Here is a 23,347-nt window from a genome sequence, read left to right on the forward strand (position 1 = left end):
ACATAGAGTCCCCAACTCCTGAGAACTCCTGCTTCTCTCCCACAAACTCCTTCTTATTTTCAACTACTTGTATATCTTTGCCTTCTTTCTCTTTACAATCTTCAAACGATTCTTCAAATATCTTTTTCCCTTTCTCCTCTTTTTTCCCACCTTCCTCATAACAAAATCCAGGTTTCCCATTATCAATTCTTCTTTTACCATTTTCCACATAACTGAATCCACATTTACCATTTATAACAATCCTTCCTAAACTTAGTTCATTTTGTCCATTTTCCCAAACTAGGAAACTTCTCTTCCCATTCCAGACTCCCACTTTATTTAAGTAGTCCTTCTGGAATTTTACCAAAATACTCCATGGCTTCAAAAACTCCATCACTTCCTCCATCTCTACAAAGGGGTCATCCATACAGATAACCACCTTTTTCGGCCTTCCAGCAAAAAGAGCATTAACTCCAATTTCTTTTCCTTCCCAATTCTTGAGAAGACAAATACACTTTTCTTCAGACTTCAGTGTTACGTCAAATACCTTTTTAAACTTGATTTCTTGCATACAAAAAATGTCCTCTTCAATGATCGTCCCATACTTGAACAGAATATCCAAGATCTGATTCTCCTCCAACGAAAAATCCTCTAACTCCGTCTTCACATAGAACCGTAAACAGTTCCTCTTCCTCGTCAACTCCATCTTCTTCCTCCAAAAGAACTGCCCCCCACAGCTATGTGTGGTGACACGATGATCGCCTCTCGTTGCCCAGGGACTAATCCGACTCCCCAATAGCAGCAGGAGGGTGAAGCCCTGCCGTTAGACAAAGCGATCCCCCCAGGCCAAGGAGCCGGGTACCCTGGGCACCTCCTAGCCAAGGCCAAGGCAGCAACTGGTAGATCACTGCACCTGATCTTAGCCAAAAGGCCGAGAAGCGATAACCAGAATTGGTTTCAAACTACGGAGCCACCCAAGGATCCTGAAAAGTCCATTTGTGGAGATGAGCTCCTGGACTCCCGTTAAGAAGACATGTTGTCAACCTCTAGATCCCTTACATGCCTGCACTTTTCGGCTTGCTGCTGCTGCAATCCACGCGTTTTAGATCTGCATAACTCCACCTCTTTAAACACAGCACCTTCACCCCCTGCTGTTCCCACCCGCCTCAACACCGTTGGAAGGGAGGAGAACCAATTAAGGCGGGGGGTGGGGTGGAACGAGCAGCTGTCTACCCTTAGCAGGAGGGCTCCTGATTACATACCTCTCCTGCTGCTGCTGCTGCTGGCTGTCCAGCAGCAGACTGAAGGTGGCTGCTGCTGTGCACAGGTATATAAAGGCTCAGAGCCTATTATGACACGCGCAGCCAGCGTTCCATTGCCACATTCCATCTACTGCAGGCAGGATACCTGGCTGGCTGAATGTCGCTGAGAAGCTCACAGAGACCGCCATAAGCAACAGTTTAACAGAATGCCACAGACTAATCAACCAAACTTTTTGGGTTGGGTTCTCTTTTATAGTCTGCAGGCATTAAATGAAAGAAGTCAGTGTTCCAGCAGAAGGAGACAACGTTTCAGAAAAGGCATTGTAGCAAACCAAAAAAGAAATTTTAAGCGCAGCAGAGTAACCAGCGCACATACCTGTTAGCTCAGGTGAGTTTAAAAGGCTGCTGTTGATAACAAGGGCATTTGCTAAATAGATGGTGTGTGTGCAACAATATACTGAAAGGTCAATTATATTGTGCAGCTTATCTCACCACCTGTAGTTATTTAGGTGAAAGCTCCAAAATGCTTGCCTAATATGTCTGTTTATCCAAAAGGAAGTAAAAAGGGAGAGCTAGAAAGATAGCATTGCATCACATTACATGGCAATGCAATGCACAGTTGCTGAAGTTGAACCAAAATGAGCTTGTAATCTGGCTTCTGCAACTTTGAACATGAAAAATCCAATGAGGAGAAGAAAAGCAAAGCCAAAGAGTCCATCCCAAAATCCGACAAACAAGCAAAATGAACAAAAAACATTGAATTCAATTCTTTCTGATTTTAGAAACTGCATTAAAGAAGGGGTGCACCGGTCCTGGAGATACTGCAATACCAGGTCAATGCGTGGAGTGGACAGAGCAAGCTCTTTTTCCATCTCCCTGTTCTAAAAATCCATTTAATATATGGTCCCCAGATAGGGGACGTATCAGATATTAAACTGATAAGAACAGATACTACACTTGATCTTAGCCAAAAGGCCGAGAAGCGATAACCAGAATTGGTTTCAAACTACGGAGCCACCCAAGGATCCTGAAAAGTCCATTTGTGGAGATGAGCTCCTGGACTCCCGTTAAGAAGACATGTTGTCAACCTCTAGATCCCTTACATGCCTGCACTTTTCGGCTTGCTGCTGTTGCAATCCACGCGTTTTAGATCTGCATAACTCCACCTCTTTAAACACAGCACCTTCACCCCCTGCTGTTCCCACCCGCCTCAACACCGTTGGAAGGGAGGAGAACCAATTAAGGCGGGGGGTGGGGTGGAACGAGCAGCTGTCTACCCTTAGCAGGAGGGCTCCTGATTACATACCTCTCCTGCTGCTGCTGCTGCTGGCTGTCCAGCAGCAGACTGAAGGTGGCTGCTGCTGTGCACAGGTATATAAAGGCTCAGAGCCTATTATGACACGCGCAGCCAGCGTTCCATTGCCACATTCCATCTACTGCAGGCAGGATACCTGGCTGGCTGAATGTCGCTGAGAAGCTCACAGAGACCGCCATAAGCAACAGTTTAACAGAATGCCACAGACTAATCAACCAAACTTTTTGGGTTGGGTTCTCTTTTATAGTCTGCAGGCATTAAATGAAAGAAGTCAGTGTTCCAGCAGAAGGAGACAACGTTTCAGAAAAGGCATTGTAGCAAACCAAAAAAGAAATTTTAAGCGCAGCAGAGTAACCAGCGCACATACCTGTTAGCTCAGGTGAGTTTAAAAGGCTGCTGTTGATAGCAAGGGCATTTGCTAAATAGATGGTGTGTGTGCAACAATATACTGAAAGGTCAATTATATTGTGCAGCTTATCTCACCACCTGTAGTTATTTAGGTGAAAGCTCCAAAATGCTTGCCTAATATGTCTGTTTATCCAAAAGGAAGTAAAAAGGGAGAGCTAGAAAGATAGCATTGCATCACATTACATGGCAATGCAATGCACAGTTGCTGAAGTTGAACCAAAATGAGCTTGTAATCTGGCTTCTGCAACTTTGAACATGAAAAATCCAATGAGGAGAAGAAAAGCAAAGCCAAAGAGTCCATCCCAAAATCCGACAAACAAGCAAAATGAACAAAAAACATTGAATTCAATTCTTTCTGATTTTAGAAACTGCATTAAAGAAGGGGTGCACCGGTCCTGGAGATACTGCAATACCAGGTCAATGCGTGGAGTGGACAGAGCAAGCTCTTTTTCCATCTCCCTGTTCTAAAAATCCATTTAATATATGGTCCCCAGATAGGGGACGTATCAGATATTAAACTGATAAGAACAGATACTACACTTGATCTTAGCCAAAAGGCCGAGAAGCGATAACCAGAATTGGTTTCAAACTACGGAGCCACCCAAGGATCCTGAAAAGTCCATTTGTGGAGATGAGCTCCTGGACTCCCGTTAAGAAGACATGTTGTCAACCTCTAGATCCCTTACATGCCTGCACTTTTCGGCTTGCTGCTGCTGCAATCCACGCGTTTTAGATCTGCATAACTCCACCTCTTTAAACACAGCACCTTCACCCCCTGCTGTTCCCACCCGCCTCAACACCGTTGGAAGGGAGGAGAACCAATTAAGGCGGGGGGTGGGGTGGAACGAGCAGCTGTCTACCCTTAGCAGGAGGGCTCCTGATTACATACCTCTCCTGCTGCTGCTGCTGCTGGCTGTCCAGCAGCAGACTGAAGGTGGCTGCTGCTGTGCACAGGTATATAAAGGCTCAGAGCCTATTATGACACGCGCAGCCAGCGTTCCATTGCCACATTCCATCTACTGCAGGCAGGATACCTGGCTGGCTGAATGTCGCTGAGAAGCTCACAGAGACCGCCATAAGCAACAGTTTAACAGAATGCCACAGACTAATCAACCAAACTTTTTGGGTTGGGTTCTCTTTTATAGTCTGCAGGCATTAAATGAAAGAAGTCAGTGTTCCAGCAGAAGGAGACAACGTTTCAGAAAAGGCATTGTAGCAAACCAAAAAAGAAATTTTAAGCGCAGCAGAGTAACCAGCGCACATACCTGTTAGCTCAGGTGAGTTTAAAAGGCTGCTGTTGATAACAAGGGCATTTGCTAAATAGATGGTGTGTGTGCAACAATATACTGAAAGGTCAATTATATTGTGCAGCTTATCTCACCACCTGTAGTTATTTAGGTGAAAGCTCCAAAATGCTTGCCTAATATGTCTGTTTATCCAAAAGGAAGTAAAAAGGGAGAGCTAGAAAGATAGCATTGCATCACATTACATGGCAATGCAATGCACAGTTGCTGAAGTTGAACCAAAATGAGCTTGTAATCTGGCTTCTGCAACTTTGAACATGAAAAATCCAATGAGGAGAAGAAAAGCAAAGCCAAAGAGTCCATCCCAAAATCCGACAAACAAGCAAAATGAACAAAAAACATTGAATTCAATTCTTTCTGATTTTAGAAACTGCATTAAAGAAGGGGTGCACCGGTCCTGGAGATACTGCAATACCAGGTCAATGCGTGGAGTGGACAGAGCAAGCTCTTTTTCCATCTCCCTGTTCTAAAAATCCATTTAATATATGGTCCCCAGATAGGGGACGTATCAGATATTAAACTGATAAGAACAGATACTACACTTGATCTTAGCCAAAAGGCCGAGAAGCGATAACCAGAATTGGTTTCAAACTACGGAGCCACCCAAGGATCCTGAAAAGTCCATTTGTGGAGATGAGCTCCTGGACTCCCGTTAAGAAGACATGTTGTCAACCTCTAGATCCCTTACATGCCTGCACTTTTCGGCTTGCTGCTGCTGCAATCCACGCGTTTTAGATCTGCATAACTCCACCTCTTTAAACACAGCACCTTCACCCCCTGCTGTTCCCACCCGCCTCAACACCGTTGGAAGGGAGGAGAACCAATTAAGGCGGGGGGTGGGGTGGAACGAGCAGCTGTCTACCCTTAGCAGGAGGGCTCCTGATTACATACCTCTCCTGCTGCTGCTGCTGCTGGCTGTCCAGCAGCAGACTGAAGGTGGCTGCTGCTGTGCACAGGTATATAAAGGCTCAGAGCCTATTATGACACGCGCAGCCAGCGTTCCATTGCCACATTCCATCTACTGCAGGCAGGATACCTGGCTGGCTGAATGTCGCTGAGAAGCTCACAGAGACCGCCATAAGCAACAGTTTAACAGAATGCCACAGACTAATCAACCAAACTTTTTGGGTTGGGTTCTCTTTTATAGTCTGCAGGCATTAAATGAAAGAAGTCAGTGTTCCAGCAGAAGGAGACAACGTTTCAGAAAAGGCATTGTAGCAAACCAAAAAAGAAATTTTAAGTGCAGCAGAGTAACCAGCGCACATACCTGTTAGCTCAGGTGAGTTTAAAAGGCTGCTGTTGATAACAAGGGCATTTGCTAAATAGATGGTGTGTGTGCAACAATATACTGAAAGGTCAATTATATTGTGCAGCTTATCTCACCACCTGTAGTTATTTAGGTGAAAGCTCCAAAATGCTTGCCTAATATGTCTGTTTATCCAAAAGGAAGTAAAAAGGGAGAGCTAGAAAGATAGCATTGCATCACATTACATGGCAATGCAATGCACAGTTGCTGAAGTTGAACCAAAATGAGCTTGTAATCTGGCTTCTGCAATTTTGAACATGAAAAATCCAATGAGGAGAAGAAAAGCAAAGCCAAAGAGTCCATCCCAAAATCCGACAAACAAGCAAAATGAACAAAAAACATTGAATTCAATTCTTTCTAATTTTAGAAACTGCATTAAAGAAGGGGTGCACCGGTCCTGGAGATACTGCAATACCAGGTCAATGCGTGGAGTGGACAGAGCAAGCTCTTTTTCCATCTCCCTGTTCTAAAAATCCATTTAATATATGGTCCCCAGATAGGGGACGTATCAGATATTAAACTGATAAGAACAGATACTACACTTGATCTTAGCCAAAAGGCCGAGAAGCGATAACCAGAATTGGTTTCAAACTACGGAGCCACCCAAGGATCCTGAAAAGTCCATTTGTGGAGATGAGCTCCTGGACTCCCGTTAAGAAGACATGTTGTCAACCTCTAGATCCCTTACATGCCTGCACTTTTCGGCTTGCTGCTGCTGCAATCCACGCGTTTTAGATCTGCATAACTCCACCTCTTTAAACACAGCACCTTCACCCCCTGCTGTTCCCACCTGCCTCAACACCGTTGGAAGGGAGGAGAACCAATTAAGGCGGGGGGTGGGGTGGAACGAGCAGCTGTCTACCCTTAGCAGGAGGGCTCCTGATTACATACCTCTCCTGCTGCTGCTGCTGCTGGCTGTCCAGCAGCAGACTGAAGGTGGCTGCTGCTGTGCACAGGTATATAAAGGCTCAGAGCCTATTATGACACACGCAGCCAGCGTTCCATTGCCACATTCCATCTACTGCAGGCAGGATACCTGGCTGGCTGAATGTCGCTGAGAAGCTCACAGAGACCGCCATAAGCAACAGTTTAACAAAATGCCACAGACTAATCAACCAAACTTTTTGGGTTGGGTTCTCTTTTATAGTCTGCAGGCATTAAATGAAAGAAGTCAGTGTTCCAGCAGAAGGAGACAACGTTTCAGAAAAGGCATTGTAGCAAACCAAAAAAGAAATTTTAAGCGCAGCAGAGTAACCAGCGCACATACCTGTTAGCTCAGGTGAGTTTAAAAGGCTGCTGTTGATAACAAGGGCATTTGCTAAATAGATGGTGTGTGTGCAACAATATACTGAAAGGTCAATTATATTGTGCAGCTTATCTCACCACCTGTAGTTATTTAGGTGAAAGCTCCAAAATGCTTGCCTAATATGTCTGTTTATCCAAAAGGAAGTAAAAAGGGAGAGCTAGAAAGATAGCATTGCATCACATTACATGGCAATGCAATGCACAGTTGCTGAAGTTGAACCAAAATGAGCTTGTAATCTGGCTTCTGCAACTTTGAACATGAAAAATCCAATGAGGAGAAGAAAAGCAAAGCCAAAGAGTCCATCCCCAAATCCGACAAACAAGCAAAATGAACAAAAAACATTGAATTCAATTCTTTCTGATTTTAGAAACTGCATTAAAGAAGGGGTGCACCGGTCCTGGAGATACTGCAATACCAGGTCAATGCGTGGAGTGGACAGAGCAAGCTCTTTTTCCATCTCCCTGTTCTAAAAATCCATTTAATATATGGTCCCCAGATAGGGGACGTATCAGATATTAAACTGATAAGAACAGATACTACACTTGATCTTAGCCAAAAGGCCGAGAAGCGATAACCAGAATTGGTTTCAAACTACGGAGCCACCCAAGGATCCTGAAAAGTCCATTTGTGGAGATGAGCTCCTGGACTCCCGTTAAGAAGACATGTTGTCAACCTCTAGATCCCTTACATGCCTGCACTTTTCGGCTTGCTGCTGCTGCAATCCACGCGTTTTAGATCTGCATAACTCCACCTCTTTAAACACAGCACCTTCACCCCCTGCTGTTCCCACCCGCCTCAACACCGTTGGAAGGGAGGAGAACCAATTAAGGCGGGGGGTGGGGTGGAACGAGCAGCTGTCTACCCTTAGCAGGAGGGCTCCTGATTACATACCTCTCCTGCTGCTGCTGCTGCTGGCTGTCCAGCAGCAGACTGAAGGTGGCTGCTGCTGTGCACAGGTATATAAAGGCTCAGAGCCTATTATGACACGCGCAGCCAGCGTTCCATTGCCACATTCCATCTACTGCAGGCAGGATACCTGGCTGGCTGAATGTCGCTGAGAAGCTCACAGAGACCGCCATAAGCAACAGTTTAACAGAATGCCACAGACTAATCAACCAAACTTTTTGGGTTGGGTTCTCTTTTATAGTCTGCAGGCATTAAATGAAAGAAGTCAGTGTTCCAGCAGAAGGAGACAACGTTTCAGAAAAGGCATTGTAGCAAACCAAAAAAGAAATTTTAAGCGCAGCAGAGTAACCAGCGCACATACCTGTTAGCTCAGGTGAGTTTAAAAGGCTGCTGTTGATAACAAGGGCATTTGCTAAATAGATGGTGTGTGTGCAACAATATACTGAAAGGTCAATTATATTGTGCAGCTTATCTCACCACCTGTAGTTATTTAGGTGAAAGCTCCAAAATGCTTGCCTAATATGTCTGTTTATCCAAAAGGAAGTAAAAAGGGAGAGCTAGAAAGATAGCATTGCATCACATTACATGGCAATGCAATGCACAGTTGCTGAAGTTGAACCAAAATGAGCTTGTAATCTGGCTTCTGCAACTTTGAACATGAAAAATCCAATGAGGAGAAGAAAAGCAAAGCCAAAGAGTCTATCCCAAAATCCGACAAACAAGCAAAATGAACAAAAAACATTGAATTCAATTCTTTCTGATTTTAGAAACTGCATTAAAGAAGGGGTGCACCGGTCCTGGAGATACTGCAATACCAGGTCAATGCGTGGAGTGGACAGAGCAAGCTCTTTTTCCATCTCCCTGTTCTAAAAATCCATTTAATATATGGTCCCCAGATAGGGGACGTATCAGATATTAAACTGATAAGAACAGATACTACACTTGATCTTAGCCAAAAGGCCGAGAAGCGATAACCAGAATTGGTTTCAAACTACGGAGCCACCCAAGGATCCTGAAAAGTCCATTTGTGGAGATGAGCTCCTGGACTCCCGTTAAGAAGACATGTTGTCAACCTCTAGATCCCTTACATGCCTGCACTTTTCGGCTTGCTGCTGCTGCAATCCACGCGTTTTAGATCTGCATAACTCCACCTCTTTAAACACAGCACCTTCACCCCCTGCTGTTCCCACCCGCCTCAACACCGTTGGAAGGGAGGAGAACCAATTAAGGCGGGGGGTGGGGTGGAACGAGCAGCTGTCTACCCTTAGCAGGAGGGCTCCTGATTACATACCTCTCCTGCTGCTGCTGCTGCTGGCTGTCCAGCAGCAGACTGAAGGTGGCTGCTGCTGTGCACAGGTATATAAAGGCTCAGAGCCTATTATGACACGCGCAGCCAGCGTTCCATTGCCACATTCCATCTACTGCAGGCAGGATACCTGGCTGGCTGAATGTCGCTGAGAAGCTCACAGAGACCGCCATAAGCAACAGTTTAACAGAATGCCACAGACTAATCAACCAAACTTTTTGGGTTGGGTTCTCTTTTATAGTCTGCAGGCATTAAATGAAAGAAGTCAGTGTTCCAGCAGAAGGAGACAACGTTTCAGAAAAGGCATTGTAGCAAACCAAAAAAGAAATTTTAAGCGCAGCAGAGTAACCAGCGCACATACCTGTTAGCTCAGGTGAGTTTAAAAGGCTGCTGTTGATAACAAGGGCATTTGCTAAATAGATGGTGTGTGTGCAACAATATACTGAAAGGTCAATTATATTGTGCAGCTTATCTCACCACCTGTAGTTATTTAGGTGAAAGCTCCAAAATGCTTGCCTAATATGTCTGTTTATCCAAAAGGAAGTAAAAAGGGAGAGCTAGAAAGATAGCATTGCATCACATTACATGGCAATGCAATGCACAGTTGCTGAAGTTGAACCAAAATGAGCTTGTAATCTGGCTTCTGCAACTTTGAACATGAAAAATCCAATGAGGAGAAGAAAAGCAAAGCCAAAGAGTCCATCCCAAAATCCGACAAACAAGCAAAATGAACAAAAAACATTGAATTCAATTCTTTCTGATTTTAGAAACTGCATTAAAGAAGGGGTGCACCGGTCCTGGAGATACTGCAATACCAGGTCAATGCGTGGAGTGGACAGAGCAAGCTCTTTTTCCATCTCCCTGTTCTAAAAATCCATTTAATATATGGTCCCCAGATAGGGGACGTATCAGATATTAAACTGATAAGAACAGATACTACACTTGATCTTAGCCAAAAGGCCGAGAAGCGATAACCAGAATTGGTTTCAAACTACGGAGCCACCCAAGGATCCTGAAAAGTCCATTTGTGGAGATGAGCTCCTGGACTCCCGTTAAGAAGACATGTTGTCAACCTCTAGATCCCTTACATGCCTGCACTTTTCGGCTTGCTGCTGCTGCAATCCACGCGTTTTAGATCTGCATAACTCCACCTCTTTAAACACAGCACCTTCACCCCCTGCTGTTCCCACCCGCCTCAACACCGTTGGAAGGGAGGAGAACCAATTAAGGCGGGGGGTGGGGTGGAACGAGCAGCTGTCTACCCTTAGCAGGAGGGCTCCTGATTACATACCTCTCCTGCTGCTGCTGCTGCTGGCTGTCCAGCAGCAGACTGAAGGTGGCTGCTGCTGTGCACAGGTATATAAAGGCTCAGAGCCTATTATGACACGCGCAGCCAGCGTTCCATTGCCACATTCCATCTACTGCAGGCAGGATACCTGGCTGGCTGAATGTCGCTGAGAAGCTCACAGAGACCGCCATAAGCAACAGTTTAACAGAATGCCACAGACTAATCAACCAAACTTTTTGGGTTGGGTTCTCTTTTATAGTCTGCAGGCATTAAATGAAAGAAGTCAGTGTTCCAGCAGAAGGAGACAACGTTTCAGAAAAGGCATTGTAGCAAACCAAAAAAGAAATTTTAAGCGCAGCAGAGTAACCAGCGCACATACCTGTTAGCTCAGATGAGTTTAAAAGGCTGCTGTTGATAACAAGGGCATTTGCTAAATAGATGGTGTGTGTGCAACAATATACTGAAAGGTCAATTATATTGTGCAGCTTATCTCACCACCTGTAGTTATTTAGGTGAAAGCTCCAAAATGCTTGCCTAATATGTCTGTTTATCCAAAAGGAAGTAAAAAGGGAGAGCTAGAAAGATAGCATTGCATCACATTACATGGCAATGCAATGCACAGTTGCTGAAGTTGAACCAAAATGAGCTTGTAATCTGGCTTCTGCAACTTTGAACATGAAAAATCCAATGAGGAGAAGAAAAGCAAAGCCAAAGAGTCCATCCCAAAATCCGACAAACAAGCAAAATCAACAAAAAACATTGAATTCAATTCTTTCTGATTTTAGAAACTGCATTAAAGAAGGGGTGCACCGGTCCTGGAGATACTGCAATACCAGGTCAATGCGTGGAGTGGACAGAGCAAGCTCTTTTTCCATCTCCCTGTTCTAAAAATCCATTTAATATATGGTCCCCAGATAGGGGACGTATCAGATATTAAACTGATAAGAACAGATACTACACTTGATCTTAGCCAAAAGGCCGAGAAGCGATAACCAGAATTGGTTTCAAACTACGGAGCCACCCAAGGATCCTGAAAAGTCCATTTGTGGAGATGAGCTCCTGGACTCCCGTTAAGAAGACATGTTGTCAACCTCTAGATCCCTTACATGCCTGCACTTTTCGGCTTGCTACTGCTGCAATCCACGCGTTTTAGATCTGCATAACTCCACCTCTTTAAACACAGCACCTTCACCCCCTGCTGTTCCCACCCGCCTCAACACCGTTGGAAGGGAGGAGAACCAATTAAGGCGGGGGGTGGGGTGGAACGAGCAGCTGTCTACCCTTAGCAGGAGGGCTCCTGATTACATACCTCTCCTGCTGCTGCTGCTGCTGCTGGCTGTCCAGCAGCAGACTGAAGGTGGCTGCTGCTGTGCACAGGTATATAAAGGCTCAGAGCCTATTATGACACGCGCAGCCAGCGTTCCATTGCCACATTCCATCTACTGCAGGCAGGATACCTGGCTGGCTGAATGTCGCTGAGAAGCTCACAGAGACCGCCATAAGCAACAGTTTAACAGAATGCCACAGACTAATCAACCAAACTTTTTGGGTTGGGTTCTCTTTTATAGTCTGCAGGCATTAAATGAAAGAAGTCAGTGTTCCAGCAGAAGGAGACAACGTTTCAGAAAAGGCATTGTAGCAAACCAAAAAAGAAATTTTAAGCGCAGCAGAGTAACCAGCGCACATACCTGTTAGCTCAGGTGAGTTTAAAAGGCTGCTGTTGATAACAAGGGCATTTGCTAAATAGATGGTGTGTGTGCAACAATATACTGAAAGGTCAATTATATTGTGCAGCTTATCTCACCACCTGTAGTTATTTAGGTGAAAGCTCCAAAATGCTTGCCTAATATGTCTGTTTATCCAAAAGGAAGTAAAAAGGGAGAGCTAGAAAGATAGCATTGCATCACATTACATGGCAATGCAATGCACAGTTGCTGAAGTTGAACCAAAATGAGCTTGTAATCTGGCTTCTGCAACTTTGAACATGAAAAATCCAATGAGGAGAAGAAAAGCAAAGCCAAAGAGTCCATCCCAAAATCCGACAAACAAGCAAAATGAACAAAAAACATTGAATTCAATTCTTTCTGATTTTAGAAACTGCATTAAAGAAGGGGTGCACCGGTCCTGGAGATACTGCAATACCAGGTCAATGCGTGGAGTGGACAGAGCAAGCTCTTTTTCCATCTCCCTGTTCTAAAAATCCATTTAATATATGGTCCCCAGATAGGGGACGTATCAGATATTAAACTGATAAGAACAGATACTACACTTGATCTTAGCCAAAAGGCCGAGAAGCGATAACCAGAATTGGTTTCAAACTACGGAGCCACCCAAGGATCCTGAAAAGTCCATTTGTGGAGATGAGCTCCTGGACTCCCGTTAAGAAGACATGTTGTCAACCTCTAGATCCCTTACATGCCTGCACTTTTCGGCTTGCTGCTGCTGCAATCCACGCGTTTTAGATCTGCATAACTCCACCTCTTTAAACACAGCACCTTCACCCCCTGCTGTTCCCACCCGCCTCAACACCGTTGGAAGGGAGGAGAACCAATTAAGGCAGGGGGTGGGGTGGAACGAGCAGCTGTCTACCCTTAGCAGGAGGGCTCCTGATTACATACCTCTCCTGCTGCTGCTGCTGCTGGCTGTCCAGCAGCAGACTGAAGGTGGCTGCTGCTGTGCACAGGTATATAAAGGCTCAGAGCCTATTATGACACGCGCAGCCAGCGTTCCATTGCCACATTCCATCTACTGCAGGCAGGATACCTGGCTGGCTGAATGTCGCTGAGAAGCTCACAGAGACCGCCATAAGCAACAGTTTAACAGAATGCCACAGACTAATCAACCAAACTTTTTGGGTTGGGTTCTCTTTTATAGTCTGCAGGCATTAAATGAAAGAAGTCAGTGTTCCAGCAGAAGGAGACAACGTTTCAGAAAAGGCATTGTAGCAAACCAAAAAAGAAATTTTAAGCGCAGCAGAGTAACCAGCGCACATACCTGTTAGCTCAGGTGAGTTTAAAAGGCTGCTGTTGATAACAAGGGCATTTGCTAAATAGATGGTGTGTGTGCAACAATATACTGAAAGGTCAATTATATTGTGCAGCTTATCTCACCACCTGTAGTTATTTAGGTGAAAGCTCCAAAATGCTTGCCTAATATGTCTGTTTATCCAAAAGGAAGTAAAAAGGGAGAGCTAGAAAGATAGCATTGCATCACATTACATGGCAATGCAATGCACAGTTGCTGAAGTTGAACCAAAATGAGCTTGTAATCTGGCTTCTGCAACTTTGAACATGAAAAATCCAATGAGGAGAAGAAAAGCAAAGCCAAAGAGTCCATCCCAAAATCCGACAAACAAGCAAAATGAACAAAAAACATTGAATTCAATTCTTTCTGATTTTAGAAACTGCATTAAAGAAGGGGTGCACCGGTCCTGGAGATACTGCAATACCAGGTCAATGCGTGGAGTGGACAGAGCAAGCTCTTTTTCCATCTCCCTGTTCTAAAAATCCATTTAATATATGGTCCCCAGATAGGGGACGTATCAGATATTAAACTGATAAGAACAGATTTTTTTTTTTTTATCGAAAGCCCGAATTCGTGTACAAAACCCGAGTGCGCTTAAAAAAGTGACAAGTGCCACAAAAAAAAGTGCACTAGGATGCTGGTCTTCTTGAAACCCTCTCCAAAAGGAGAAGGGTCCCCCAAACCATTCCCCGTCCCTCCGAGCCAGAAGGCCACAGCGAGGCACAGGGACAAATAGCCACCTCCAGCCGGAGCCAGAGGCGACCCAATCTTACCCCCAGCACCTGCCCGAGTTCTCACCCGAGCAAGGCACTGGGAGTCAAAGACTGTGCTCCCCTCCCGGAAGAGGGGAGCCAACAACGCTCTCCTCCCGAAAGAGGAGAGCCAAGGGGGTTCAGGGGGGAGCGGAACCTGATGGCCACACACTCCCCCCCTAGACCTGCCAAGAGAGGAACCCGTAAGGGAACCGCATCCCGACAAAATCCTAGTAGGACGTAACACACGTGAATAAGTGGAAACACAGTGACAAAGAAATTTAAATAAATAGTGAAGGTTTCACAGTATAATACTGCCCGGACCTTCGACCGGGAATTGAAAAATTCCCCATCCTAAGGCCAGAAGGCCCGGAATAAGGGTGTGTGTGAAGAAAGAAATATTGAAGTGCTAGTGCAAATGTGCCATAAACTCAAGTGGGGTTCCCAATCCCAGTGAGTTAAGGCACCCCAGGGTCACCACTCCTGGGGCACTTCACACTTCGGGCTTTCGATCTTCCCCGGCCCAATGGCGTCGATCCTGGGGGGCCATGCTTTCCACCAGATGACTATATTAGCCACCTGGCGTACTAACAAGCGCCTAAACCCCAGTGTGCATAATGTATCAATCTACTAGGGCGGCCAACATCCAAAACCGCCTTTTCGAAAGATACTACACTTGATCTTAGCCAAAAGGCCGAGAAGCGATAACCAGAATTGGTTTCAAACTACGGAGCCACCCAAGGATCCTGAAAAGTCCATTTGTGGAGATGAGCTCCTGGACTCCCGTTAAGAAGACATGTTGTCAACCTCTAGATCCCTTACATGCCTGCACTTTTCGGCTTGCTGCTGCTGCAATCCACGCGTTTTAGATCTGCATAACTCCACCTCTTTAAACACAGCACCTTCACCCCCTGCTGTTCCCACCCGCCTCAACACCGTTGGAAGGGAGGAGAACCAATTAAGGCGGGGGGTGGGGTGGAACGAGCAGCTGTCTACCCTTAGCAGGAGGGCTCCTGATTACATACCTCTCCTGCTGCTGCTGCTGCTGGCTGTCCAGCAGCAGACTGAAGGTGGCTGCTGCTGTGCACAGGTATATAAAGGCTCAGAGCCTATTATGACACGCGCAGCCAGCGTTCCATTGCCACATTCCATCTACTGCAGGCAGGATACCTGGCTGGCTGAATGTCGCTGAGAAGCTCACAGAGACCGCCATAAGCAACAGTTTAACAGAATGCCACAGACTAATCAACCAAACTTTTTGGGTTGGGTTCTCTTTTATAGTCTGCAGGCATTAAATGAAAGAAGTCAGTGTTCCAGCAGAAGGAGACAACGTTTCAGAAAAGGCATTGTAGCAAACCAAAAAAGAAATTTTAAGCGCAGCAGAGTAACCAGCGCACATACCTGTTAGCTCAGGTGAGTTTAAAAGGCTGCTGTTGATATCAAGGGCATTTGCTAAATAGATGGTGTGTGTGCAACAATATACTGAAAGGTCAATTATATTGTGCAGCTTATCTCACCACCTGTAGTTATTTAGGTGAAAGCTCCAAAATGCTTGCCTAATATGTCTGTTTATCCAAAAGGAAGTAAAAAGGGAGAGCTAGAAAGATAGCATTGCATCACATTACATGGCAATGCAATGCACAGTTGCTGAAGTTGAACCAAAATGAGCTTGTAATCTGGCTTCTGCAACTTTGAACATGAAAAATCCAATGAGGAGAAGAAAAGCAAAGCCAAAGAGTCCATCCCAAAATCCGACAAACAAGCAAAATGAACAAAAAACATTGAATTCAATTCTTTCTGATTTTAGAAACTGCATTAAAGAAGGGGTGCACCGGTCCTGGAGATACTGCAATACCAGGTCAATGCGTGGAGTGGACAGAGCAAGCTCTTTTTCCATCTCCCTGTTCTAAAAATCCATTTAATATATGGTCCCCAGATAGGGGACGTATCAGATATTAAACTGATAAGAACAGATACTACACTTGATCTTAGCCAAAAGGCCGAGAAGCGATAACCAGAATTGGTTTCAAACTACGGAGCCACCCAAGGATCCTGAAAAGTCCATTTGTGGAGATGAGCTCCTGGACTCCCGTTAAGAAGACATGTTGTCAACCTCTAGATCCCTTACATGCCTGCACTTTTCGGCTTGCTGCTGCTGCAATCCACGCGTTTTAGATCTGCATAACTCCACCTCTTTTAACACAGCACCTTCACCCCCTGCTGTTCCCACCCGCCTCAACACCGTTGGAAGGGAGGAGAACCAATTAAGGCGGGGGGTGGGGTGGAACGAGCAGCTGTCTACCCTTAGCAGGAGGGCTCCTGATTACATACCTCTCCTGCTGCTGCTGCTGCTGGCTGTCCAGCAGCAGACTGAAGGTGGCTGCTGCTGTGCACAGGTATATAAAGGCTCAGAGCCTATTATGACACGCGCAGCCAGCGTTCCATTGCCACATTCCATCTACTGCAGGCAGGATACCTGGCTGGCTGAATGTCGCTGAGAAGCTCACAGAGACCGCCATAAGCAACAGTTTAACAGAATGCCACAGACTAATCAACCAAACTTTTTGGGTTGGGTTCTCTTTTATAGTCTGCAGGCATTAAATGAAAGAAGTCAGTGTTCCAGCAGAAGGAGACAACGTTTCAGAAAAGGCATTGTAGCAAACCAAAAAAGAAATTTTAAGCGCAGCAGAGTAACCAGCACACATACCTGTTAGCTCAGGTGAGTTTAAAAGGCTGCTGTTGATAACAAGGGCATTTGCTAAATAGATGGTGTGTGTGCAACAATATACTGAAAGGTCAATTATATTGTGCAGCTTATCTCACCACCTGTAGTTATTTAGGTGAAAGCTCCAAAATGCTTGCCTAATATGTCTGTTTATCCAAAAGGAAGTAAAAAGGGAGAGCTAGAAAGATAGCATTGCATCACATTACATGGCAATGCAATGCACAGTTGCTGAAGTTGAACCAAAATGAGCTTGTAATCTGGCTTCTGCAACTTTGAACATGAAAAATCCAATGAGGAGAAGAAAAGCAAAGCCAAAGAGTCCATCCCAAAATCCGACAAACAAGCAAAATGAACAAAAAACATTGAATTCAATTCTTTCTGATTTTAGAAACTGCATTAAAGAAGGGGTGCACCGGTCCTGGAGATACTGCAATACCAGGTCAATGCGTGGAGTGGACAGAGCAAGCTCTTTTTCCATCTCCCTGTTCTAAAAATCCATTTAATATATGGTCCCCAGATAGGGGACGTATCAGATATTAAACTGATAAGAACAGATACTACACTTGATCTTAGCCAAAAGGCCGAGAAGCGATAACCAGAATTGGTTTCAAACTACGGAGCCACCCAAGGATCCTGAAAAGTCCATTTGTGGAGATGAGCTCCTGGACTCCCGTTAAGAAGACATGTTGTCAACCTCTAGATCCCTTACATGCCTGCACTTTTCGGCTTGCTGCTGCTGCAATCCACGCGTTTTAGATCTGCATAACTCCACCTCTTTAAACACAGCACCTTCACCCCCTGCTGTTCCCACCCGCCTCAACACCGTTGGAAGGGAGGAGAACCAATTAAGGCGGGGGGTGGGGTGGAACGAGCAGCTGTCTACCCTTAGCAGGAGGGCTCCTGATTACATACCTCTCCTGCTGCTGCTGCTGCTGGCTGTCCAGCAGCAGACTGAAGGTGGCTGCTGCTGTGCACAGGTATATAAAGGCTCAGAGCCTATTATGACACGCGCAGCCAGCGTTCCATTGCCACATTCCATCTACTGCAGGCAGGATACCTGACTGGCTGAATGTCGCTGAGAAGCTCACAGAGACCGCCATAAGCAACAGTTTAACAGAATGCCACAGACTAATCAACCAAACTTTTTGGGTTGGGTTCTGTTTTATAGTCTGCAGGCATTAAATGAAAGAAGTCAGTGTTCCAGCAGAAGGAGACAACGTTTCAGAAAAGGCATTGTAGCAAACCAAAAAAGAAATTTTAAGCGCAGCAGAGTAACCAGCGCACATACCTGTTAGCTCAGGTGAGTTTAAAAGGCTGCTGTTGATAACAAGGGCATTTGCTAAATAGATGGTGTGTGTGCAACAATATACTGAAAGGTCAATTATATTGTGCAGCTTATCTCACCACCTGTAGTTATTTAGGTGAAAGCTCCAAAATGCTTGCCTAATATGTCTGTTTATCCAAAAGGAAGTAAAAAGGGAGAGCTAGAAAGATAGCATTGCATCACATTACATGGCAATGCAATGCACAGTTGCTGAAGTTGAACCAAAATGAGCTTGTAATCTGGCTTCTGCAACTTTGAACATGAAAAATCCAATGAGGAGAAGAAAAGCAAAGCCAAAGAGTCCATCCCAAAATCCGACAAACAAGCAAAATGAACAAAAAACATTGAATTCAATTCTTTCTGATTTTAGAAACTGCATTAAAGAAGGGGTGCACCGGTCCTGGAGATACTGCAATACCAGGTCAATGCGTGGAGTGGACAGAGCAAGCTATTTTTCCATCTCCCTGTTCTAAAAATCCATTTAATATATGGTCCCCAGATAGGGGACGTATCAGATATTAAACTGATAAGAACTGATTTTTTTAATTGAATGCGTCAGAAGACGCGACATAAATTAAATTCCATTTGCATGGATAACCAAAAAAATGTCGCCTACGCCTTCATCATCCGAATTCAACTTTTTGTTTTTTTTAAGAAAATTTAATGATAATTAATAAATAAAACATAACATAACATATCCTTACATCAACAACAAAAAACTTCCAACAAAAACATCAACCCAACATTTTTCTTCTTCCACGTTTCTTCTTCCTCCATGACATGTCCAACAATTTCCAGTCAAAACCTTGCAGCAAAATCTTTTCATCTTCTTCAGCTTCAGCACTGGTATCAACACAATCCTGCATTACTTTCTCTTTTCCCTTATCATCCACCTTCCTTTTTTCCTTAACGTCTTTACTTCTAGGTACTCTCTCCAGTCTGCAAAACATAGAGTCCCCAACTCCTGAGAACTCCTGCTTCTCTCCCACAAACTCCTTCTTATTTTCAACTACTTGTATATCTTTGTCTTCTTTCTCTTTACAATCTTCAAACGATTCTTCAAATATCTTTTTCCCTTTCTCCTCTTTTTTCCCACCTTCCTCATAACAAAATCCAGGTTTCCCATTATCAATTCTTCTTTTACCATTTTCCACATAACTGAATCCACATTTACCATTTATAACAATCCTTCCTAAACTTAGTTCATTTTGTCCATTTTCCCAAACTAGGAAACTTCTCTTCCCATTCCAGACTCCCACTTTATTTAAGTAGTCCTTCTGGAATTTTACCAAAATACTCCATGGCTTCAAAAACTCCATCACTTCCTCCATCTCTACAAAGGGGTCATCCATACAGATAACCACCTTTTTCGGCCTTCCAGCAAAAAGAGCATTAACTCCAATTTCTTTTCCTTCCCAATTCTTGAGAAGACAAATACACTTTTCTTCAGACTTCAGTGTTACGTCAAATACCTTTTTAAACTTGATTTCTTGCATACAAAAAATGTCCTCTTCAATGATCGTCCCATACTTGAACAGAATATCCAAGATCTGATTCTCCTCCAACGAAAAATCCTCTAACTCCGTCTTCACATAGAACCGTAAACAGTTCCTCTTCCTCGTCAACTCCATCTTCTTCCTCCAAAAGAACTGCCCCCCACAGCTATGTGTGGTGACACGATGATCGCCTCTCGTTGCCCAGGGACTAATCCGACTCCCCAATAGCAGCAGGAGGGTGAAGCCCTGCCGTTAGACAAAGCGATCCCCCCAGGCCAAGGAGCCGGGTACCCTGGGCACCTCCTAGCCAAGGCCAAGGCAGCAACTGGTAGATCACTGCACCTGATCTTAGCCAAAAGGCCGAGAAGCGATAACCAGAATTGGTTTCAAACTACGGAGCCACCCAAGGATCCTGAAAAGTCCATTTGTGGAGATGAGCTCCTGGACTCCCGTTAAGAAGACATGTTGTCAACCTCTAGATCCCTTACATGCCTGCACTTTTCGGCTTGCTGCTGCTGCAATCCACGCGTTTTAGATCTGCATAACTCCACCTCTTTAAACACAGCACCTTCACCCCCTGCTGTTCCCACCCGCCTCAACACCGTTGGAAGGGAGGAGAACCAATTAAGGCGGGGGGTGGGGTGGAACGAGCAGCTGTCTACCCTTAGCAGGAGGGCTCCTGATTACATACCTCTCCTGCTGCTGCTGCTGCTGGCTGTCCAGCAGCAGACTGAAGGTGGCTGCTGCTGTGCACAGGTATATAAAGGCTCAGAGCCTATTATGACACGCGCAGCCAGCGTTCCATTGCCACATTCCATCTACTGCAGGCAGGATACCTGGCTGGCTGAATGTCGCTGAGAAGCTCACAGAGACCGCCATAAGCAACAGTTTAACAGAATGCCACAGACTAATCAACCAAACTTTTTGGGTTGGGTTCTCTTTTATAGTCTGCAGGCATTAAATGAAAGAAGTCAGTGTTCCAGCAGAAGGAGACAACGTTTCAGAAAAGGCATTGTAGCAAACCAAAAAAGAAATTTTAAGCGCAGCAGAGTAACCAGCGCACATACCTGTTAGCTCAGGTGAGTTTAAAAGGCTGCTGTTGATAACAAGGGCATTTGCTAAATAGATGGTGTGTGTGCAACAATATACTGAAAGGTCAATTATATTGTGCAGCTTATCTCACCACCTGTAGTTATTTAGGTGAAAGCTCCAAAATGCTTGCCTAATATGTCTGTTTATCCAAAAGGAAGTAAAAAGGGAGAGCTAGAAAGATAGCATTGCATCACATTACATGGCAATGCAATGCACAGTTGCTGAAGTTGAACCAAAATGAGCTTGTAATCTGGCTTCTGCAACTTTGAACATGAAAAATCCAATGAGGAGAAGAAAAGCAAAGCCAAAGAGTCCATCCCAAAATCCGACAAACAAGCAAAATGAACAAAAAACATTGAATTCAATTCTTTCTGATTTTAGAAACTGCATTAAAGAAGGGGTGCACCGGTCCTGGAGATACTGCAATACCAGGTCAATGCGTGGAGTGGACAGAGCAAGCTCTTTTTCCATCTCCCTGTTCTAAAAATCCATTTAATATATGGTCCCCAGATAGGGGACGTATCAGATATTAAACTGATAAGAACAGATACTACACTTGATCTTAGCCAAAAGGCCGAGAAGCGATAACCAGAATTGGTTTCAAACTACGGAGCCACCCAAGGATCCTGAAAAGTCCATTTGTGGAGATGAGCTCCTGGACTCCCGTTAAGAAGACATGTTGTCAACCTCTAGATCCCTTACATGCCTGCACTTTTCGGCTTGCTGCTGTTGCAATCCACGCGTTTTAGATCTGCATAACTCCACCTCTTTAAACACAGCACCTTCACCCCCTGCTGTTCCCACCCGCCTCAACACCGTTGGAAGGGAGGAGAACCAATTAAGGCGGGGGGTGGGGTGGAACGAGCAGCTGTCTACCCTTAGCAGGAGGGCTCCTGATTACATACCTCTCCTGCTGCTGCTGCTGCTGGCTGTCCAGCAGCAGACTGAAGGTGGCTGCTGCTGTGCACAGGTATATAAAGGCTCAGAGCCTATTATGACACGCGCAGCCAGCGTTCCATTGCCACATTCCATCTACTGCAGGCAGGATACCTGGCTGGCTGAATGTCGCTGAGAAGCTCACAGAGACCGCCATAAGCAACAGTTTAACAGAATGCCACAGACTAATCAACCAAACTTTTTGGGTTGGGTTCTCTTTTATAGTCTGCAGGCATTAAATGAAAGAAGTCAGTGTTCCAGCAGAAGGAGACAACGTTTCAGAAAAGGCATTGTAGCAAACCAAAAAAGAAATTTTAAGCGCAGCAGAGTAACCAGCGCACATACCTGTTAGCTCAGGTGAGTTTAAAAGGCTGCTGTTGATAACAAGGGCATTTGCTAAATAGATGGTGTGTGTGCAACAATATACTGAAAGGTCAATTATATTGTGCAGCTTATCTCACCACCTGTAGTTATTTAGGTGAAAGCTCCAAAATGCTTGCCTAATATGTCTGTTTATCCAAAAGGAAGTAAAAAGGGAGAGCTAGAAAGATAGCATTGCATCACATTACATGGCAATGCAATGCACAGTTGCTGAAGTTGAACCAAAATGAGCTTGTAATCTGGCTTCTGCAACTTTGAACATGAAAAATCCAATGAGGAGAAGAAAAGCAAAGCCAAAGAGTCCATCCCAAAATCCGACAAACAAGCAAAATGAACAAAAAACATTGAATTCAATTCTTTCTGATTTTAGAAACTGCATTAAAGAAGGGGTGCACCGGTCCTGGAGATACTGCAATACCAGGTCAATGCGTGGAGTGGACAGAGCAAGCTCTTTTTCCATCTCCCTGTTCTAAAAATCCATTTAATATATGGTCCCCAGATAGGGGACGTATCAGATATTAAACTGATAAGAACAGATACTACACTTGATCTTAGCCAAAAGGCCGAGAAGCGATAACCAGAATTGGTTTCAAACTACGGAGCCACCCAAGGATCCTGAAAAGTCCATTTGTGGAGATGAGCTCCTGGACTCCCGTTAAGAAGACATGTTGTCAACCTCTAGATCCCTTACATGCCTGCACTTTTTGGCTTGCTGCTGCTGCAATCCACGCGTTTTAGATCTGCATAACTCCACCTCTTTAAACACAGCACCTTCACCCCCTGCTGTTCCCACCCGCCTCAACACCGTTGGAAGGGAGGAGAACCAATTAAGGCGGGGGGTGGGGTGGAACGAGCAGCTGTCTACCCTTAGCAGGAGGGCTCCTGATTACATACCTCTCCTGCTGCTGCTGCTGCTGGCTGTCCAGCAGCAGACTGAAGGTGGCTGCTGCTGTGCACAGGTATATAAAGGCTCAGAGCCTATTATGACACGCGCAGCCAGCGTTCCATTGCCACATTCCATCTACTGCAGGCAGGATACCTGGCTGGCTGAATGTCGCTGAGAAGCTCACAGAGACCGCCATAAGCAACAGTTTAACAGAATGCCACAGACTAATCAACCAAACTTTTTGGGTTGGGTTCTCTTTTATAGTCTGCAGGCATTAAATGAAAGAAGTCAGTGTTCCAGCAGAAGGAGACAACGTTTCAGAAAAGGCATTGTAGCAAACCAAAAAAGAAA

At 44.9% G+C, this 23,347-nt stretch overlaps 15 non-coding genes and 1 pseudogene across 15 annotated transcripts; all 16 read right to left on the reverse strand.

Annotated features, from left to right (window-relative positions):
• Window positions 1-2,037: 2,037 nt before the first annotated feature.
• LOC141204564 (U2 spliceosomal RNA) lies at window positions 2,038-2,228 on the reverse strand. The gene has a single exon (XR_012275425.1). It is a non-coding gene; the product is annotated as a U2 spliceosomal RNA (small nuclear RNA).
• A 1,115-nt stretch (window positions 2,229-3,343) lies between these two features.
• LOC141204565 (U2 spliceosomal RNA) lies at window positions 3,344-3,534 on the reverse strand. The gene has a single exon (XR_012275426.1). It is a non-coding gene; the product is annotated as a U2 spliceosomal RNA (small nuclear RNA).
• A 1,115-nt stretch (window positions 3,535-4,649) lies between these two features.
• LOC141204566 (U2 spliceosomal RNA) lies at window positions 4,650-4,840 on the reverse strand. The gene has a single exon (XR_012275427.1). It is a non-coding gene; the product is annotated as a U2 spliceosomal RNA (small nuclear RNA).
• A 1,115-nt stretch (window positions 4,841-5,955) lies between these two features.
• Window positions 5,956-6,146, reverse strand: LOC141204568 (U2 spliceosomal RNA). Its single transcript, XR_012275428.1, has one exon. It is a non-coding gene; the product is annotated as a U2 spliceosomal RNA (small nuclear RNA).
• A 1,115-nt stretch (window positions 6,147-7,261) lies between these two features.
• On the reverse strand, window positions 7,262-7,452 carry LOC141204569 (U2 spliceosomal RNA). Its single transcript, XR_012275429.1, has one exon. It is a non-coding gene; the product is annotated as a U2 spliceosomal RNA (small nuclear RNA).
• Window positions 7,453-8,567: 1,115 nt separating this feature from the next.
• LOC141204571 (U2 spliceosomal RNA) lies at window positions 8,568-8,758 on the reverse strand. Its single transcript, XR_012275431.1, has one exon. It is a non-coding gene; the product is annotated as a U2 spliceosomal RNA (small nuclear RNA).
• Window positions 8,759-9,873: 1,115 nt separating this feature from the next.
• Window positions 9,874-10,064, reverse strand: LOC141204572 (U2 spliceosomal RNA). Its single transcript, XR_012275432.1, has one exon. It is a non-coding gene; the product is annotated as a U2 spliceosomal RNA (small nuclear RNA).
• Window positions 10,065-11,179: 1,115 nt separating this feature from the next.
• Window positions 11,180-11,370, reverse strand: LOC141204573 (U2 spliceosomal RNA). The gene has a single exon (XR_012275433.1). It is a non-coding gene; the product is annotated as a U2 spliceosomal RNA (small nuclear RNA).
• A 1,118-nt stretch (window positions 11,371-12,488) lies between these two features.
• LOC141204574 (U2 spliceosomal RNA) lies at window positions 12,489-12,679 on the reverse strand. The gene has a single exon (XR_012275434.1). It is a non-coding gene; the product is annotated as a U2 spliceosomal RNA (small nuclear RNA).
• Window positions 12,680-13,794: 1,115 nt separating this feature from the next.
• LOC141204301 (U2 spliceosomal RNA) lies at window positions 13,795-13,979 on the reverse strand. Its single transcript, XR_012275255.1, has one exon. It is a non-coding gene; the product is annotated as a U2 spliceosomal RNA (small nuclear RNA).
• A 791-nt stretch (window positions 13,980-14,770) lies between these two features.
• Window positions 14,771-14,862, reverse strand: LOC141204445 (U2 spliceosomal RNA; annotated as a pseudogene).
• A 1,115-nt stretch (window positions 14,863-15,977) lies between these two features.
• Window positions 15,978-16,168, reverse strand: LOC141204575 (U2 spliceosomal RNA). Its single transcript, XR_012275435.1, has one exon. It is a non-coding gene; the product is annotated as a U2 spliceosomal RNA (small nuclear RNA).
• A 1,115-nt stretch (window positions 16,169-17,283) lies between these two features.
• LOC141204576 (U2 spliceosomal RNA) lies at window positions 17,284-17,474 on the reverse strand. The gene has a single exon (XR_012275436.1). It is a non-coding gene; the product is annotated as a U2 spliceosomal RNA (small nuclear RNA).
• A 1,115-nt stretch (window positions 17,475-18,589) lies between these two features.
• Window positions 18,590-18,776, reverse strand: LOC141204321 (U2 spliceosomal RNA). Its single transcript, XR_012275271.1, has one exon. It is a non-coding gene; the product is annotated as a U2 spliceosomal RNA (small nuclear RNA).
• Window positions 18,777-21,188: 2,412 nt separating this feature from the next.
• LOC141204577 (U2 spliceosomal RNA) lies at window positions 21,189-21,379 on the reverse strand. Its single transcript, XR_012275437.1, has one exon. It is a non-coding gene; the product is annotated as a U2 spliceosomal RNA (small nuclear RNA).
• Window positions 21,380-22,494: 1,115 nt separating this feature from the next.
• LOC141204578 (U2 spliceosomal RNA) lies at window positions 22,495-22,685 on the reverse strand. Its single transcript, XR_012275438.1, has one exon. It is a non-coding gene; the product is annotated as a U2 spliceosomal RNA (small nuclear RNA).
• Between the last annotated feature and the right edge of the window lie 662 nt (window positions 22,686-23,347).

The sequence above is a fragment of the Phyllobates terribilis genome, unplaced genomic scaffold (assembly GCF_046119375.1).
Source record: "Phyllobates terribilis strain yellow unplaced genomic scaffold, ASM4611937v1 Scaffold_134__1_contigs__length_4944459, whole genome shotgun sequence".
NCBI lineage: Eukaryota > Metazoa > Chordata > Amphibia > Anura > Dendrobatidae > Phyllobates > Phyllobates terribilis.